Raw genomic sequence first — 19,180 nt, 5'->3', positions numbered from 1 at the left:
TAGACCTGTTCGCGACCAGCGAGAACACGCACTGCCCGCTGTTTTTCTCGCTCACTCACTCCCCGCTACAAGGGGACGCGTTGACATCACGCTGGCCGGAATCCAGACTGTATGCTTTCCCTCCGATAAAACTCATACCCTTGGTGTTATGCAAAATCAGGGAGGAGAGAGCCACGGTAATTCTAGTCGCACCAGACTGGCCGAACCAGCCGTGGTATCCGAACTTGAGAGAGATGTTATTAAGCCCCCCATGGCAGATTCCCTTAAGGAGGGACTTACTGACTCAGGTGGAAGGTTCAGTATGGCACCCCAACCCAGGGCTGTGGAACCTACACGCTTGGCAGGTGAGAGGAACATAACGTTAGATAACTTTAGCGATCTCTCGCATCGGGTGGAGAACACGCTCACTGAGGCGCGAGCGCCGTCTACGAGGCGCTTGTACGATCTTAAATGGAATGTGTTTCTAAAATGGTGTCATGACAACGGCATCGACCCGTTAAACTGCCCGGTGGCGGACATTTTGCTTTTCTTACAGCATAAGATGGACGCCGGCAGCTCGCCGTCGACGCTAAAAGTCTACGTGGCGGCTATTGCGGCGATACGCCCCCCCTTGGAAGGGCACTCGATAGGAAAACACGCACTTGTTGTCCGATTCCTGAGAGGAGCGAGAAGACTAAAACCCCCTCGCACCCCTTCGGTGCCGCCTTGGGATTTAGATGTAGTGCTTAGTGCACTTTCACGACCGCCGTTCGAACCTCTGGAGTCTTGCTCTATTAAAGACCTGTCTCTTAAAACGGCTCTTCTTCTCGCTCTGGCTACTACGAAACGCGTTGGGGATTTACAAGCGTTTTCTGTCAACGAGGATTGCTTACGCTTCGGCCCGGGAGATTGTAATGTCATCTTGAGACCCAAGATTGGATTTATACCTAAATCTCTCTCTACCCCCTTTCGCGATCAGGTAGTTACCATATCGGCGTTATCTGCAACGCCTGCAACATCTCAGAACGCATCTAACCAGGAGGCTATTTGCCCTGTCAGAGCCTTGAGGGCATATGTGAATCGTACTGCCAACTTCAGAGCATCGGACCAACTCTTTGTGTGCTTCGGTGGCGCTACTAAAGGCAGAGCGGTGTCTAAACAGCGGCTCTCTCACTGGTTAGTGGATGCTATAACGCTAGCTTACGAGAGCGGCGGATTGGAGCCCCCTTTTAACATCAGGGCACACTCTACGAGGGCTATTGCCTCATCATGGGCTTGGTTTCTAGGTACTACTGTGCAAGATGTGTGTCGCGCGGCTGGTTGGGCTTCACATAACACCTTCGCGAGGTTTTACTTGCTCAATATGCATTCGCTAGCTGCAAAAGTTCTGTCGGTGAGTACTGAACATTCTTATGCCTCTAATTTATAGCGCCCTGGGTTCTCTCAGGTCGTCTTGGCTTCTAAAGCAGCTACCTGTACGTATGTATGCTTGTGTTACTCTCTTAGAACGCTGCGCTCCATCAGGTCGTCTCTACTAAAGACGTTGTGGGTTTAACGGTGTTACCGCTGCGGCTGTTAACTCCGTGTTGAGACAGAACCCCAATTACCTCTATCAATTTTGCTCTATGTTGCCCGGCAAAGCCGTGCGTGCTACTATTACTACGTGTATTCACTCAAATTACTTGTCTACTTGCCCCGTAGCGGCGCAGTGATGAGTATTCACGTTTCTTAGGTTTGGATATGCAAATTTCATACCTCAGGAATATCTACATCCTATTGGCCGGACACGCCCCCTATGTTACGGGCGCCGCATGTCAGGGTTTTTATTGGTTGTGTTCTAGACAACATTGCGTTGCAGGGCTGGCTTCACCCCTCGCTCGGCGTGGTTGTACAATGTTCCCATAGCGTCAGCGGACGCAATGTCGAGAGACCGCTCTCGATAGGGAACGTCTCGGTTACTATCGTAACCTCGGTTCCCTGAGAGACGGGAACAAGACATTGCGTTACGCGCCGAGCTCGCGGCTTGCCTGCCATATTCGTTCAGTCGAGTATTCTGATGTTCGTCGCTCTTACACCGCATTTTATAGGCTCCCGCTTCCCGCGGTCAGCGACGATTGGCCAGTGCCCTGCAATGGCGTTGTTCAATAAGATTTCAGTTTTTGGTGAAGTGGGAGGAGTTAACCCATAGCGTCAGCGGACGCAATGTCTTGTTCCCGTCTCTCAGGGAACCGAGGTTACGATAGTAACCGAGACGTTTTGCCTTCACTGAGCGAGCGCCACTTTCTCAGCTATCTCTTGAGGTAAGTCAAATTTCCTCATAAAAGTCTTAAAATTTCACAGGCAGACGGTGGATTAATCAATTTGATGATTTTAAATATGTCGATTGTTAATTTAGATGAGTGTAATATTACTTACGTTTAAACAATAAAGAAATATAACGGATTATCTTCTGCTATCATTGTTTTCTGAGGTAAATTATGCGTTGGAAAAAAACAAACGGATAGTTCAAATAATTGTAGCCTAAGAAATTGTGGCTAAAGCCCATTTTTATTGTTTATATGATTTTAGTTTGATATATTGTTAATGTGAACCGTTAAACGGACGGACCGACCGAACAATTTCAGCGAGGGAAAAGGTAACCGTTAACTTAAGGGGTTGTCAGACACTCAGGCGTCTGCCTGTTTTTGGTAACAAAAATCAACTTAACCGAGGTTATATGGATGGTAGGAACAACCACTTAAGTTGTGTACTAACATATGCAATTATATATAATAAATGCATGGTGTCGTCTATAAAAGAATAACATAACGTTACGTTACTCGAAGCTACAGTGACATCTGCAGGCGAGGCTTTACTTAAATGCCTTGTTTGTTCATGAGTTTTTGACCTGTTTCATATTTTATCATAGTTTTTACGTTCATTTTGAAGTTATGGTAACTTATTTGTTTAAGATACGTTTGTTAGGCGCGAACACGGGAGGTCGCGCCCAGCTTGAGCTTCCGCATTATTAGCACTGTTAGCTCCACTGTTATTTGCGAGAGACGAAAAAATGTTTGAATAAAGAGCCTAGGTAGGGGGAAGTACACAAAATACATGCGTTTTTTTCTAGTGTAACGTTTATTATTATGTTGGAGGCAATTCCTCAAAATATACTTTATAAAATATACTATTGTAAACAGAATATGGTTGGTATATCAACCATTATGATTTGATAATAATGTATGTTTTTTTTTTTCTCTTCCCCCTGTACTTTTGTTACATCATTTTTTGCTGTCTAGACATTTTTGTGGTAAGTCATTTATATAACAATCTCTGTTGCAACATAATACTTTTTTTCTGAACAGTTAACCTTGCACATGATATTTTAATAGTAATGTTTAATTTTTCTTTCTTTTGCTCTTTTGAAAACATTTAACTGCTTTAGCTAAGTAAGTATTATTTTTGAATGTCAAATTCTTACTAAATTTACAAGTTATGACATATTTTATTTAGATATTTAGTGACCATTTCTTTTTCTTCTGTTTGATTTTCTCTAGACCTCAGCCAAATTCCTGGTTTTGCTGGGCAACAGCACCCATTTCATACAATTTATTATAGCGAACCCAAAGGCTCTTTTCAGAGCCATCCACATTGCGTCACTGGTAAGTCATTTTCAATTACTTTTGAATCAGTAATTGCCTAATGACATTATAACTTTGTTTTTCTGTTAATGTAACAGATATTGTTTACCAATGTTTATTGTTGTTTGTCAGTTTTGGCCATTTCAGCATGTTTGAAATAGGGGTGTAACGGTTCAAATTACTCACGTTTCGGTGCGTATCACGGCTTAGGGTCACAGTTTCAGTACACATTGGTCATAACAGGCTGCTTTACAAAAATAAAAACCTAAGCCGTTTTTAACCTCTGCCAAAATCAACATTTTCACTTAAGAGCACTTGTATTATTATACTATATACCAGCTTTACTGTGCAATTCAATATGAACATAAAATAGCTTAGAACACTGGGTTACTTTTTATATTCTATGCCGCTATCTTCAAGTTTTTTTTTTGCAAGAAGATAGGTTTGTTAAAATTCAAACACAGAAGGCAATTTGTGCTGTTTCTGTCTCACCTGCGATCGTGTGCTATCAACAAAACTCTGGTGATGACGCGTAAAGCGACTCGTCATATTAGATGTATTGCCTTAGGCATACAGCACTTGCGAATTTTACAGTTTTGTCCACATTTTCTTGAGCATTGCTGCTGCAGTAGACTTAAATGCAGCTGGGGATGACTCTGTTAGCGTCTTTTCTCCTTCGTTTGCCGTGCTAAACGGTCTGTGAAACACACAAACACGCGAGGATGAACTGTGAGGTTGGCAACAAATTTGCATACTTCGAGTTGATTGGACAGGTACTTTCACCATAACACATGCAGAGATTATTCAGAACCATACATTAGCTTTTTTATGCATCGTTTTTTCACCAAACTATAATAGAAATGCGTGGTCGAATTAAACATGGTGCCCGTGCGTCCCGAACTGTGGGCGGAAAACAGGACGATTCGATTATTTACCGAGAAGAACCGTTACACTCCTAGTTTGAAAGTAAAACTGACTTTATTGAAGATGTACTCCACCTTCAGAAATAAAAATGATAGATTTTTTTACTTAGCCCCATCTAAGTCATCTAAGGTGTTTATGCCTTTTTTTCATCAGCTGAACACAATCAGAGTTCTAATTATTAATATCCTGGCTCCTTTTTGCTTTTTAATAAGTTTGATCATGGACCAAACATTTACGATCTCAAAAAAGTCCATCCATCCATCCATCATTAAAGTAATCCATATACAACCCAGTGGTTTAATAAATGTATTTAGAAGCAACGTATAAGGTTTATAAGAAAAAGTTTAGTTCTGAGCACTTTTAGTGATTAGTTACATATACGTAATTTTATAAAACAAAATCAACTATAGATTTAAATATAGTGGTATGTAAAATCTTATTGGTTCTTGTGTTTCATCATGAGTTGTGACAAAACTGACAGTCGTTAGACACTAAATGTTTTATTGTCTGTTTATTTAAGGTATGTTTTGTAACTAAAAGGTCAAAATATGAATTGTTTTTTTATTAACCCACTGGATACATTAAATTTTGATTACTTTAATAATGGATGGATGCAGTTTTTGGAGCTTCTAAACATTTGGTCTCTGATCAGAGCCATTACAAAGCAAGGAACAGCCAGGGTATTATTTAATATAGGTCTGGTTGTATTCAACTGAACAAAGAAAGACAAACATCTTGGATGACAAGGGGGTGAGTTAAAAAATTTTTAATTCTGAAGGTGGCATTTTACAGTTTAGGTTCTATTGTGTTGCCTGATGCGATAATTTATTAAATTAACAATCTTTACATTAATACCACAGGAAAGGGAACATTTTGAACAGGAATATCATATAATTAATTGTTTATTCTGAAGCATATGTGACTAACTCGATCATTTTGGGTACGACTAAATAAGATCAAGACTTAATTTTTACCAATTATTATAGGACAGCAGAAACACTGAATTTTGAATGACATTATACTGCACATTGTGGACCTTTTGTATTTAGACACTATTTAGACCCCCTACACAGTTCAATTTTGTTAGGTCTCAATCTGATACTACAATACCCCCCCCCCCCCTCTTATTATTAATCTGCACTCAGTACCCCATTATGAGAAACTGAAAACAGGATTTTGGAAATGTCTAAATGTATTTAAAAGAAGAAAAAAAACTGAAATTATTCAGACACTTTACTTGGTAGTTAGTTGAAGCACTTTTTGCAGCAAGTACAGCCTCGAGTCTTTTTGGGAATGACGCAACAAGCTTTGCACATCTGGATTGAAGGAATTTCTGCCATTCTTCCTTTTAAATCCTTTCAAGCTCAGTGAGTTTGGATGTGAACTGTCGGCTGACAGCCGTTTTCAGGTCTCTCCAGAGATGCTTGGTGAGGTTGAAGTCAGGGCTTTGGTTGGTCCACTTCTCACATAGTTGTCCCTAAACCACTACTGTGTTGTCCTTGTTCTTTGCTTAGGGTCATTTTGATAAGGTTTTAGTGAGGATATCTCAGTGGACTCGAGTCAAGGTGTAGAAAATCTCGGCATTGATCAACACAAATAAATGGCACCTAAATAAAATTTCTAGTGTTATCGCAAAGGGTCTGAATACTTAAGTAAATGTGAAATTATTTTTTTCCTTTAAAACATTTTACAGAAATGTCTTAAATTCAGTTTTCACTTTGTCATTATGGGGTACTAGATGTTGATTAATGAGAATGATTTAAATTCTTTTTTTTTTGAGTCAGAAGATTTTAATTAGGCCTTGAAAAGCTGCATCTGACATGGGACTTTTATTAACACACCCCCAGGTTCACAGACAAGGTTTAGTAAAACACATCTTAAGATATGCCAGTGCTATTGATTTGTCTTATGATACACACCAGTAATGTCTTCTTCAAAGGAGTGCTTTTTAAAGATGCTTAATAGGCTTGTCTGTGAAACCAGTCCACAGTGTTTAATATTGTGACAACTGCATTATCTTTGGAAAGTAATATAATTTTAAATTCTTGAGGTATATATAAATTATAAAAAGGATTAATGCAAACATAAAACATTTGCAAATAAAGTAAAGGGGTTTAAGTACTTTCTAAATACACTGTAAATGTGGTCATGCCTACTTTGAACTAATTTGTCGTTTTTGTTGATTTTGTTTTTCCTAGATTGGACATCTAATTCATCTTTGTAAGTAACAGTTACATATTTCACATTTAAAGCATTAGTTCATCTTATGTTTATCAGCTTACCCCCAGGCCGTCCAAGATGTAGGTGAATTTGTAATTTTAAATTCTTGAGATATATATAAATTATAAAAAGGATTAATGCAAACATAACAAATTTGCAAATAAAGTAAAGGGGTTTAAGTACTTTCTAAATACACTGTAAATGTGGTCATGCCTACTTTGAACTAATTTGTCGTTTTTGTTGATTTTGTTTTTCCTAGATTGGACATCTAATTCATCTTTGTAAGTAACAGTTACATATTTCACATTTAAAGCAATAGTTCATCTTATGTTTATCAGCTTACCCCCAGGCCATCCAAGATGTAGGTGAATTTGTTTCTTCAGTAAAACACAAATATAGATTTTTAACTCCCAGTCTGTCAGATGTATAATGCATGTGGGTGGTAACAAAACTTGATAGAGGAATGTACAGACAAATCCAAATTAAACTCTGCGGCTCATGACGACAACTCAGGCTATGTTTACATTAATGCGTTTATCCTTTAAAACGCGTTACTTTTGCTACGTTTACGCCTTTCATCTACACTACATCACCGTTTTCGACCCTCATAAACGGATTCGTTCGCAAACGCTGAAGACCCTGTTTTAGTTTGAGAACTCAGACGTTGCTCTGAGTGTAAATGAACGTAGACGGAGTCTTATGTAAACGAACAGCTGATGTTAACGTGACAGCGCATCATTTTCAATGAAAAAATATTTTTATTCAGGTAAATGGAGGTTTGCAACGGAGGTTTTGCCAAAAATAGTAGGCTAAACATCTACCAACCAGCTATTATAAACGCTATATCGGATTGTTTTAACATGCATCCTTATAGATAATGTGGGATTTGATTTTGTTTTACTAATCGTGCTGTTTATAATCTTAATTATGTGTATTGTTACAACAAAGATTTCTGTGCTGAATACAAGAAAGTTGTCTGTGTGGTTTCGGTTGGGGGAGAGACAGCATATGCTGAGGAATTTACGCCTGGCATGGATCAAGATAAGAGAGAGGTCTGAGGGGGAAAAGTATTTAATGATGTTATTAACTAATGCTTTAATATTCACAGGATAAAATATGCCATGTATTTCTTACTTAATCAGTATTAATCATTGAATAATTGATGTAATAAATATAAGATGTTGTCTTTGATAAATGTGTATTAACCAATGAAATGAAGGTTGCATACAGAATAACTTAATGGGGGCAGGGCAGCTCAACCTTGAAGAAACAGAATCTCCTGTATGTATGTATGTATGTGTGTGTGTGTGTGTGTGTATGTATGTGTGTGTGTGTGTGTGTGTGTGTGTGTGTGTGTGTGTGTGTGTTTTCTTTCCTAACAGATGGTTTTAATAATGATTAAAGTGTTTGCTTAGAAGTAGTATTGCAGTAAAAGATTTAATATGTGTTTATCTATCTAAAGAAGTTAATGTGTGCCTTATTCATATAACCAATTTTACAAATAATGAAATGATGTCATGATATTGAAATATGTTTTACATAATAATCACTTGCATCTTACAGCTTATGTTTTTTATAAATGAATGTTTTATTAATGATTTGTTTTTAAGAAAGCATTATAACATGCTATTCAAAGTGGAGGAGTACTGGAGAGGAACTGCAGGGCTCCCAGGGATGAGAGGAGAACAGTTTGTTTTTCTTTGTCTATGTGTGTCCATCTTTGCCTACAGGCTAAAATTGGGTGTGGTGATGGAGTCAGATGGACGAGGGGAACGGCCTTTGTGGGTGGAGATTTTCTGAAGAAAGATCGACGTCACATATTTTATATATATGCATGTTACTTCCTGAGCTGGTTGTTCGCTACTTGAGAGGACCCAGCGCTGTTAAACTTTTTCAATCTGATCAATAAATATTTGAACTTAGATATTCGTATCTTGTGCCTTTCCTCTAAATTATGAACATGCAAATGGACGCCTTAAAGTCCAACAATTGGTGACCACCGACGTTTTGTGGAGGGAAAGGAGAGAGTGAGAGGAAGGAGGGTTTCACATTGAAGAAACCAGAGTAAGGGAGGACTTCATTTCAACACAAAAGACCGGTCTTCTAAAACAAAGGTAAGCAGAAACCTGTTTAATCAAATTCTGCTATTGGACATATACCAAATTAATTGTGTTGATAAGGAGATCCAAACTGAAAGTAATAATTGAATAAAAGATCAGATTGAAAAACTTAAAATATATATATATATATATAAGGTTAATAGAAAGAGAGAGACGGGTTGAATGGTCCCTCGGGTTTGAGTCCCGTAAAGGTAAATTGTGGTTGGAGTCCATTAATGTATTAGACATTATAAAGTACCAGCAGGGTTGAATGGTCCCTTGGGTGAAAACCCCATAAAGGTAAATTGTGGTTGGAGTCCATTAATGTATTAGACATTATAAAGTACCAAGCGGGTTAAAGTCCCTCGGATGCAAATTCCGTAAATTCTAATTTTAATCCGGATATTATTTAATCGCTTTCAACTTTCGCTAAAAAGACGGGTCAGTAGTCGCGCGGGTGAAACCCCTGAAAACTACTGGTGTATATATTCTTTTGCTAGATTAGAGTGACGTTTTGTGTTTTTTTGAAATTCTGAATGCTTGTAAATTGTGTGAAAATGGCTAAATTCCAGAAAGAATGTGATGAGTATGAGTGTCCACCAGTGTATGTGTATTTGCAAAAGATTGTGAGGCTTAGGATGGTCCGAACAGATCGAAATGCTTTTGTATATATAGAAAAGACAAAAAGAGGTTGCATTAGCGTGGAACACGTTGAGAGAAGAAAACTGTTGGGAGGCAGAGGAGAAAAAGAGAGTTCCTCTCACGCCTATTATTTTTGCCATGGAACATAGACTGGTAAACAAAATTAAGACTGTAAAAGCAGAAGGAAAAAGTGGTTTGGTAAAGGACCAAATGTGACAAGCTTAGAGAAAGAGTTGAGAATTCAGACGAGATTAGCTCTGGTTGCTGCTGTCATGCAGGCTATTAAATCAAATAGAAAAAGGGGAAGTTAGCAGTGGTGCAGCTGCAAAGCAAAAGGAAGTTAAACAAGGAAACAGTCAGCCAGACTCAAGTGTGACACCTACGGCTCCTCCTCCGGTTCCACCCCCAGTGAAATCGATCTGCCCCCCCTTGCACACACCTCTTCCTTATGAGAAAGCCAAAGCCCCAATGCAACAGCCTGTTTTTCAAATCAATAGCGGTGAATTAAATGTAGATGTAGATTTTATTTGTGTGAAAATGTAGTGTGTCTGTGATACAATGAGTCTGTTCAAACCATAAATGGGATTAAGCAAAACCTAGCAGAAAGACAGAAGCGAAGCTTTGAAAGAAAAAACAACAAATTACAGAAAAGAGTAGAGACCAAGTTATTAAAGGTGGAAATAAAGATGAATAATTAAACAAGGACAGAAAGTTGTTAAAAGGTGAATGACACAGATAAATTGTATAGAGGACAAAAAGATTTAACAAAATGAAGAGGAGTCTTCATCTGATGGTGGAAGGTGGTCACAAGATAAATTTTATTTTAAATTGAAAGGCAATATTTTGCAATGGGTTAAGTTAAACCTTGAAAGGCTGAAAGCTCTCATCCTTTGACATTCAAGAAAGTGACTAAAAAGCTGGCAAGAAACAGACAATGAAAAACTGTGTGTGATATCAAAGTGCTGGAGTTGCAAAGAGAGGAGTAACTCATAAACTGGACTGAGAACACATTCTATTTGAATGGGACTATACTTGAACTCAAGCAGTGAAGGGGGCACTGCATATGGTCAGAGACATTTACGAGGATGAAACACCAAAAAGACTGAGTGGAATCCAGAAAGAGACTAACAAAGACAATAATGTTCTTGGAGGCAAGAGAAACTGGACAATATTTCACTGGACACTGAACTTTTTCATCTTCATACGAGCCTTTGAGTGAAAAAGGGGAAAGAGTAAACAGCCGTTCAATGTTTAGTAAAGACCTTGTTATTATAGGGACACAGACAATCTTTATGAGAAAATCAGCTAGACACATTTAAAGGCTGATCAAGAACTTTGTTGTTAGGTGTGACTACCTGTTCTGAAATCAAATCAGACTCCTATTAATCTGACAGGAAGAAATGGATAATTGAATTTGGTATCTACAGAGGAAGTTAGAACTCCACTGATGTTATTAAGCTAAAAAGCAAATATATATGGCATAGAACAGCTATGGCAGAAAGGAAATTAAAATAGATATAAGAAATAAATTGAAAAAGAAAAAAAGAACACCATAGAACACTGTAAAAGGTAAACATGAAAAGCTGTGAGTATAGAAAATAACTGATTATTGTAACAAACTTTGTATTTAAGGAAATTGCCAGCCCAGACATCATATATGTGCATGAAGGTGTTCACATGGCAGATCTAATCACTGAGGGTGAGCCGCAGGATTGTATACCATTGACTGATATACAAATTCTTATTATTGTAATTAATTATAATTGTTATACCATTGACTGAAAAAGCAAATATATTGAGAGATGGTTTGTTCGCGGTACCACTGACAACTACCCCACCGTTAATCACACTGTTTACAGATGGTTGTTGTTTCAGAGCAGCAGATGACACATTGAAGGCAGGCTTTGCTGTGGTTGAGCAAGTTGTGGGTGATTTTGTAACACAACTGAGTGGTAGATTGAAAGGTAAACGGTCAGCACAGAGAGCTGAAATGACAGCTGTTATCAAAGCCTTGCACTACACTGGTGAAGAGAGGGTGATTGTTTATAGTGAATCTGCATATGTGATTGGTGCAGTATATATGGAACTGCCATATGGCAGATAGGTGGGTTTGAAACCAGGAAAGGCCGGCCTATAGTAAATGCTAGCAAAGCCTGACACATACTACAGGCTGTGAAGGTACCTAATGAAGTGGCTGTTGTCAACTGCCTAATAAACCACTTATATCCCCAACCATGGTTTCCCAAGACAAAGTTAGATCTGACATACTGACAAACACGCAATGGAATTGACATATAGTTTCGGGGCTGCTTATCACCCCAATGTTAGAGCAAAGATGAAATAGTGAACCTGACTTTGACATTAAAACTTGACTTGACAAACTATGTGCACAGACAAAAATAACATGGCTTGACGCATTACCAATTGCATTAATGTCTATTCGCTCTTCTGTTAACAGGATTTCTGGTTTCACACCCTTTGAATTGCTTACAGGTCGACAGTTTCCAGGTCCAAGGCATGACGTGGTGCAGGATCCCATCCTGCCTCTAACACATGACGTTTCATCTGACAAACTAACTGCTATGATTGAACATTTTTCCTGACAGGCTACCACACAACGAAATTGTGAGAACGACCCAGCTGTTAAAAATGATGATTGGGTTTCTAACAGACACAGGTGTGGACCTGAGGACTCAGGTCCAAGAGAGGGAGAGTGTTGAAAGTGAAAGTGAATCAGCTGGAATACAGAGAGGATAAACAGGAAGTGGTAACACATCAGTGGTAACACTCACACAACACTAACAACAAAGTCAACAAACACTGTAAAATTGTGCATAAAAGAGGTGACATTTTTTCCAGCCCAGTAACAGAACCCCTAGCACACTGTGTGAGCACAGATTGTGCCTACGGAGCAGGTATAGCCGTACAGTTCAAAGCGAAGTACGGTACACAAAAGGTTGTAAGACAGAACAAACACACAGGTGAATGTGCAATTACCCATGAGGACGACGGCAGATTGATTTTTCATTTAATAACAAAACAAAATTGTACTGATTTACCAACATATGAGAATTTTACCCACAGCCTAAGACGTATGAGAGAGTGGTGTGAGAAAGAAAACATAACAAGTGTATGCACTCCCCGGCTGGGGTGTGGCCTGGATAAATTGGATTTCCACAAAGTGCTGGAAATCCTGACAGAAGTGTTTAGAGACCTGAATATCACAATTACCATATATTCATTATAACCTGGGTAACTACATACCACATTGACCTTTGAATTTTGATCTTTGAATTTCTTAAGTTTCTTATACAATTCTACAGTATTAATTTCATATTTAATTTTTCTTTTTCTTTTTGAATTTACAATTGTTATTTGAGTATTAGCCAATAGGCATAAGTGTATTTTTTCCACAGAGATGAAGCTATATGGAAATTGGAAGGTTCTGTGGGCCCTAGGAGTTATAACTGCAATTATAATCACCATAATATTTGGCATAAACAATGGAGATCCCTATGTAACAGACTGATAGTGTCCGCAATAGAGAAAAAAGAAAATCCACCCAAATACAGCATGCCGCTATTAGGCCTACAGAACCTGGAGGATGATGAGGAGAAAATGTGTGACCTCTTTCAGAGGTCAAGAGAGGGAATTGTGGGATTTGATTTTGTTTTACTAATCGTGCTGTTTATAATCTTAATTATGTGTATTGTTACAACAAAGATTTCTGTGCTGAATACAAGAAAGTTGTCTGTGTGGTTTCGGTTGGGGGAGAGACAGCATATGCTGAGGAATTTACGCCTGGCATGGATCAAGATAAGAGAGAGGTCTGAGGGGGAAAAGTATTTAATGATGTTATTAACTAATGCTTTAATATTCACAGGATAAAATATGCCATGTATTTCTTACTTAATCAGTATTAATCATTGAATAATTGATGTAATAAATATAAGATGTTGTCTTTGATAAATGTGTATTAACCAATGAAATGAAGGTTGCATACAGAATAACTTAATGGGGGCAGGGCAGCTCAACCTTGAAGAAACAGAATCTCCTGTATGTATGTATGTATGTGTGTGTGTGTGTGTGTGTATGTATGTGTGTGTGTGTGTGTGTGTGTGTGTGTGTGTGTGTGTTTTCTTTCCTAACAGATGGTTTTAATAATGATTAAAGTGTTTGCTTAGAAGTAGTATTGCAGTAAAAGATTTAATATGTGTTTATCTATCTAAAGAAGTTAATGTGTGCCTTATTCATATAACCAATTTTACAAATAATGAAATGATGTCATGATATTGAAATATGTTTTACATAATAATCACTTGCATCTTACAGCTTATGTTTTTTATAAATGAATGTTTTATTAATGATTTGTTTTTAAGAAAGCATTATAACATGCTATTCAAAGTGGAGGAGTACTGGAGAGGAACTGCAGGGCTCCCAGGGATGAGAGGAGAACAGTTTGTTTTTCTTTGTCTATGTGTGTCCATCTTTGCCTACAGGCTAAAATTGGGTGTGGTGATGGAGTCAGATGGACGAGGGGAACGGCCTTTGTGGGTGGAGATTTTCTGAAGAAAGATCGACGTCACATATTTTATATATATGCATGTTACTTCCTGAGCTGGTTGTTCGCTACTTGAGAGGACCCAGCGCTGTTAAACTTTTTCAATCTGATCAATAAATATTTGAACTTAGATATTCGTATCTTGTGCCTTTCCTCTAAATTATGAACATGCAAATGGACGCCTTAAAGTCCAACAATAATGACAATGTCTGTTTTATATTAATGTTTGAGTATTGTTGGGTTTAATGTGTTTATGTTTTGTTTAAATTTAGTTAGCTTACGAAAGATAGACTGTAATTTTAAACGCCATATAGGGCGTTGCAAAGGCCAATATGAAGGGAGAATTGTAATGGGTCAGACATTATTTTCCAGTTTAATGTAAGTTTTGTTTGCTACTTTAAAATGAATTTCGTTTCAGATAAATTGTCTCTTAATTTTAATCGATGTTTTGTTGATAAGTTTTGTGAATATAAATTAATAAAAACAATAAACTCAACGTCATTAATATAATGCTTGTTTAGGCGCTTGCGCTTTTATTTGTGTGTTGCTAGCGGAGGACGTGCACAGACCTCGCACACTTTTAAAAATTAATGCAATAAGCATTTCGGGTAGGCTAAAGCAACACTTCACCTCTTACTATGTTTGATTGAAGTTTGCATTTGCTGAAATTTATTTTTGCTTCAAGTTTGCTACTGTTTAGTACTGTTCACTTGAATGCTTTCTTTTTAAATCATAAAGACCTTTCTGTTTAGTTATAAAATCAAAATTAACCTATTAATCATATTAATATGTTGTAGGGGGGAGATAGAACAGTATAAATGTTTATGTTTTGTTTAAATTTAGTTAGCTTACGAAAGATAGACTGTAATTTAAAACGCCATATAGGCGTTGTAAAGGCCAATATGAAGGGAGAATTGTAATGGGTCAGACATTATTTTCCAGTTTAATGTAAGTTTTGTTTGCTACTTTAAAATGAATTTCGTTTCAGATAATTTGTCTCTTAATTTTAATCGATGTTTTGTTGATAGGTTTTGTGAATTTAAATTAATAAAAACAATAAACCCAACGTCATTAATATATAATGCTCGTTTAGGCGCTTGCACTTTTAGCTAACGTTATTCTGTGTTGCTAGCGGAGGACGTGCACGGACCTCGCACACTTTTAAAAATTAATGCAATAAGCATTTCTGATAGGCTAAAGCAATACTTCACCTCTTACTATGTTTGATTAAAGTTCACTACTGTTTAGTACTGTTCACTTGAATGCTTTCTTTTTAAATCATAAAGACCTTTCTGTTTAGTTATAAAATCAAAATTAACCTATTAATCATATTAATATGTTGTAGGGGGGAGATAGAACAGTATAAGACTTTCCCAAACACATTTTTATAGGTTCAAAAATAGTGTCTGTTATAGTTGCCAGCAAAGGACCCATGTATGACTTTTTGTCAATATCGCACACCCCTAGGCTGCGTAAACGCGCAAAGGTAAGCTATTATTAGAGTAATAAGTTATTTTACACTTTTATGCGCATGCCCAGTTACATGATTGGTCATGTTTCATGCGTTTATGGTCGTGTATAGTGTGTATGAAGATTCTTTTTAAAATGCCAGTATAAACGAGGATCGTTTTCATTTTAAAATGCCGTTTTAAAACGCAAATGCTCTAATGTAAACATGGCCTCAATGTCCTAAGACATGAAACGATCGGTTTGTGCAAGAAACCGAAAAGTATTTATATAATTTTTTTACCTTCAATACAGCACTATGCCTAAAGGAGTACGTGTGTGCACATCTTCTTCTTGGTGTTTAAGGGTGGGTTGCAAACCAACTTCATAAGAGCATACCGCCACCTACTATATCGGTGCCCCGTATAGTGCTTATGCACCCTCATGCAGTGCACCCAATACAATAGGTGGCAGTATGCACATATGAAGTTGGTTCGCAACCTGTTGGTTCAGTTTTATCTCTTAGGACATTGATGTGTCGTCACGAGCCGCAGAGTTATTTTTCTCTATCAAATTTTGATACCATCCACATGCATATTCACTGAGAGACTGAACGGTTGGAGTTAAAAATCTACATTTGTGTTTTACTGAAGAAACAAAGTCACCTACAATTCGGATGGCCTGATGGTAAGCTGATAAACATAAAAATTTAATTTTTAGACAAACTATTGCTTTAACAATGGGGGAGATATGACTGGGATTTTATTAAAATAATTTTCCTAAGGCTGAATAATATTACTCAACATAAAATTTGTACAGATTAAAAAATTACTACATATCACATACCTGGCTGTCAGAATATTGCGCATTACATGCCCAAAACATAAGATCATACATCGTCCTGCTGTCTAGTCAATCTGAACACAACAAACCCATGTGTAGTCACATCCTTGTTTCTGCCAAAATGGCAAAGCCAATATGGTTCAAAGGTAGCATCTAGTAACTGCAATGCACAATTGATTTTCACTGCCTGGTTACTTTATGACCTCATGAAGGAACATACACTATTAAATTTAATCAGCAGTTTGCATGGAAATATGAAAAATATTAGAGGTGTGAATCTTCACTGGTTCCTCGATTCGATTCCGATTATTAAGTTAACGATTCGATTCAATTCGATGTTACGATGCATCACGATGCATTGCATCCTTTTTTTTATTACTGCACATTGCTACATTTATATTGATGAATGTAAGAAGGCAGATACAGTATGAAAACTCCTTTTTATTTTGTTGTCTTTAAGAAGTATACTAAAGTATACTACTTATTAGGAAACAAGACAAACTTGTTCTGTAAACAGCAGACAGCAGCAACATTAGGAAAAACTAAAAGTGCATAAAACTGTCTAGTGTTTTTTAGTACTTAAGTACTTTAAGTGCATTTTTTATCACTCGTGTCTCACAACCCTCCGGCATTTTTTCTACCGCCACATACCGGTACGCGACGAATGACGTCATCAGGCTATAATCGATTATGGGTTATTACTGCATCGATGCAGAATCGTCCACCCCCGCATCGCGATGCATCGCACAATCGATTAATTGTGACACCCCTAAAAAATATTATATGATTTTAAAAGAAGAAATCAGAGTCAGTTTGTGTCATACACTTAACACTCTGTACAGAGCATCAGCTTTTGACTGCCCCACCCTTAACAGAATGGACATACAGACTGGACCTATATTCTGTGTAACCAAGATAATATAATTCAGCCTTTTCAAAAACTGATATTGGAGTGTATTTTTAATATGATCTTAATACTTTGAGTTTAAAACAAAATTTTTAACTTATTTTTGTCCTGCAGTATGTTTTGTACAATTAAGTATTTACTGTTAATCATTCTGTAATATGCGTGCTTTTTTTGACTTTAGAATGTAACTAACTTGTTTTTTTTCTCTTTGTGTTGTGTGTGTTTGTTTTGTCCTGTCCTGACCTTTATATACATTTTCTTTCAAACTTTTATCTTGCTAAAATCATTGCTTCTCTTCTACTCTGTACTTTTACTTCACAAAAACCTGGCTGCACATTTCAAAACGTTGCTGCTTTGCTTGCTTGCTTGCTTCCTCTTCAAACGCAAACTGCATTTAAACACTGCAAAACATGCAATGCATACCCAAGCAGCTTGCCTCTTAAAAACTGCCAGGAAACCCAAAAAAAAACCACAGATTCAACTAAAAAAAAAAAGCCTATAATTTCTACCCAAAAAAAACGACCCATTTTTTTACCCCACCCAGCCAATCTGTTGCCCTAACCCCAAAACACCGACTTTCCCCAAAACAGAACGTCCCTTTAACTTTTTGCTTTGACAGAAAGAGTGAGAGCAGAACTACCTACAGCTCCAGTGTGCCCTGCTGCCTTGAGTGTCTTCACAAAGCAACGTTGATTAGAGGACTGCGTTGGGAAATCAACACCATCAACACACACAATAATTTACTATAGTTTTAAAATTACATAATTTCCTATAGTCTTTTAGACTGCTTATAACAGATAATACACATTACAGTACTTTTAAAAGTCATTAATATATCAGTAAAAAAAAATTGTTTTAGCAAGTTCATCTTTGAAACGTATTACATTTATATCTGAGTCTTTTCACATTTGCCTATACTCTACTAATTAATTGCATTAGTAATATTGCCTTTGGTTATCATTTCTGTAAAATATTGAGGTTAACAGTTCAACAGTTCCATTGCTATAGTCTTGTGTGTTTGTATATCTAATTTCTTGACTGTTTTAACGGTGAAATTTTAGTACAGTACTTAAATATATCAGTAAAATATTCTAAGTTTGACTGTTGTTGTAACTGCTATTTGAATAGACTACATTTAAAGGTCATTAAAATATTTTGGTTTGCCAAGTTCCTCTTTGAATCTTACCACATTGTAACATTTACCTTTATTAATTGATTGCATTACTGATATTGCTTTTGGTTAACATTTTTGTACAATATTGGGGTTGACAGTGTTTGACAGTATAACAGTTCAATTGCTATAGTTTAGTGTGTTTGTATATTTAATTTGTTGACTTGTTACTGAAATTTCAGTCCTGTACTTAAAAAGCTAATTAATATATCAGTAATATATTTACAGTTTGACTCTTGTTGTAATTGATATTTGAGTGCAGTACATTTAAAGGTAATTAAAATATCAGTAAAGTATTTTGGTTTGGCAAGTTCATATTTGAATCTTACCACGTTGTAACATTTGCCTTTACTAATTGGTTGCATTACTGGCATTGCCTTTAGTTAACATTTTATAATTCAGTGAAATACAAAGGGTTGACGGTATAACAGTTACATTGTGTGTATGTAAATACAGTAGGTTGACACTTGTTACTGTGGTATACTAGCATAACGTATAATAAGCATTAATATTCATTGAGTGGGTCTTTGTATTTGTTATTAAGGTTTTATCCGGAAAATTTGCACTTGTTTAACATACGAAAGGTACTTTGCTATAAACAGATCTTTAGATTTCTAACACCTGTTCCATCGTCATGCCACGTAAAGGTAAACGAAGTGAAGCCCAGAAGCAGCGCAGAAAGGTAGAAGCTTCACTGTGCATTAACTCCGTGTCAAGTGCGAGTGACGTAAGCCCAGACGTGCTCTCTGTTACGGCGTCCCACTGTCA

General features: G+C 37.1%; 1 long non-coding RNA gene across 1 annotated transcript; it reads left to right on the top strand.

Annotated features, from left to right (window-relative positions):
• The first annotated feature begins 3,283 nt into the window (after positions 1-3,283).
• Positions 3,284-18,708, top strand: LOC135747216 (uncharacterized). The gene is made up of 5 exons (XR_010531799.1): positions 3,284-3,407; positions 3,516-3,620; positions 6,722-6,743; positions 7,003-7,024; positions 17,670-18,708. It is a non-coding gene; the product is annotated as an uncharacterized lncRNA (long non-coding RNA).
• Positions 18,709-19,180: the final 472 nt, after the last annotated feature.

Source organism: Paramisgurnus dabryanus, chromosome 1, assembly GCF_030506205.2.
Source record: "Paramisgurnus dabryanus chromosome 1, PD_genome_1.1, whole genome shotgun sequence".
Classification (NCBI taxonomy): Eukaryota; Metazoa; Chordata; class Actinopteri; order Cypriniformes; family Cobitidae; genus Paramisgurnus; species Paramisgurnus dabryanus.
The sequence above is the reverse complement of the archived record's forward strand: the minus strand, read 5'-3'. Positions and strand labels throughout refer to the sequence as shown.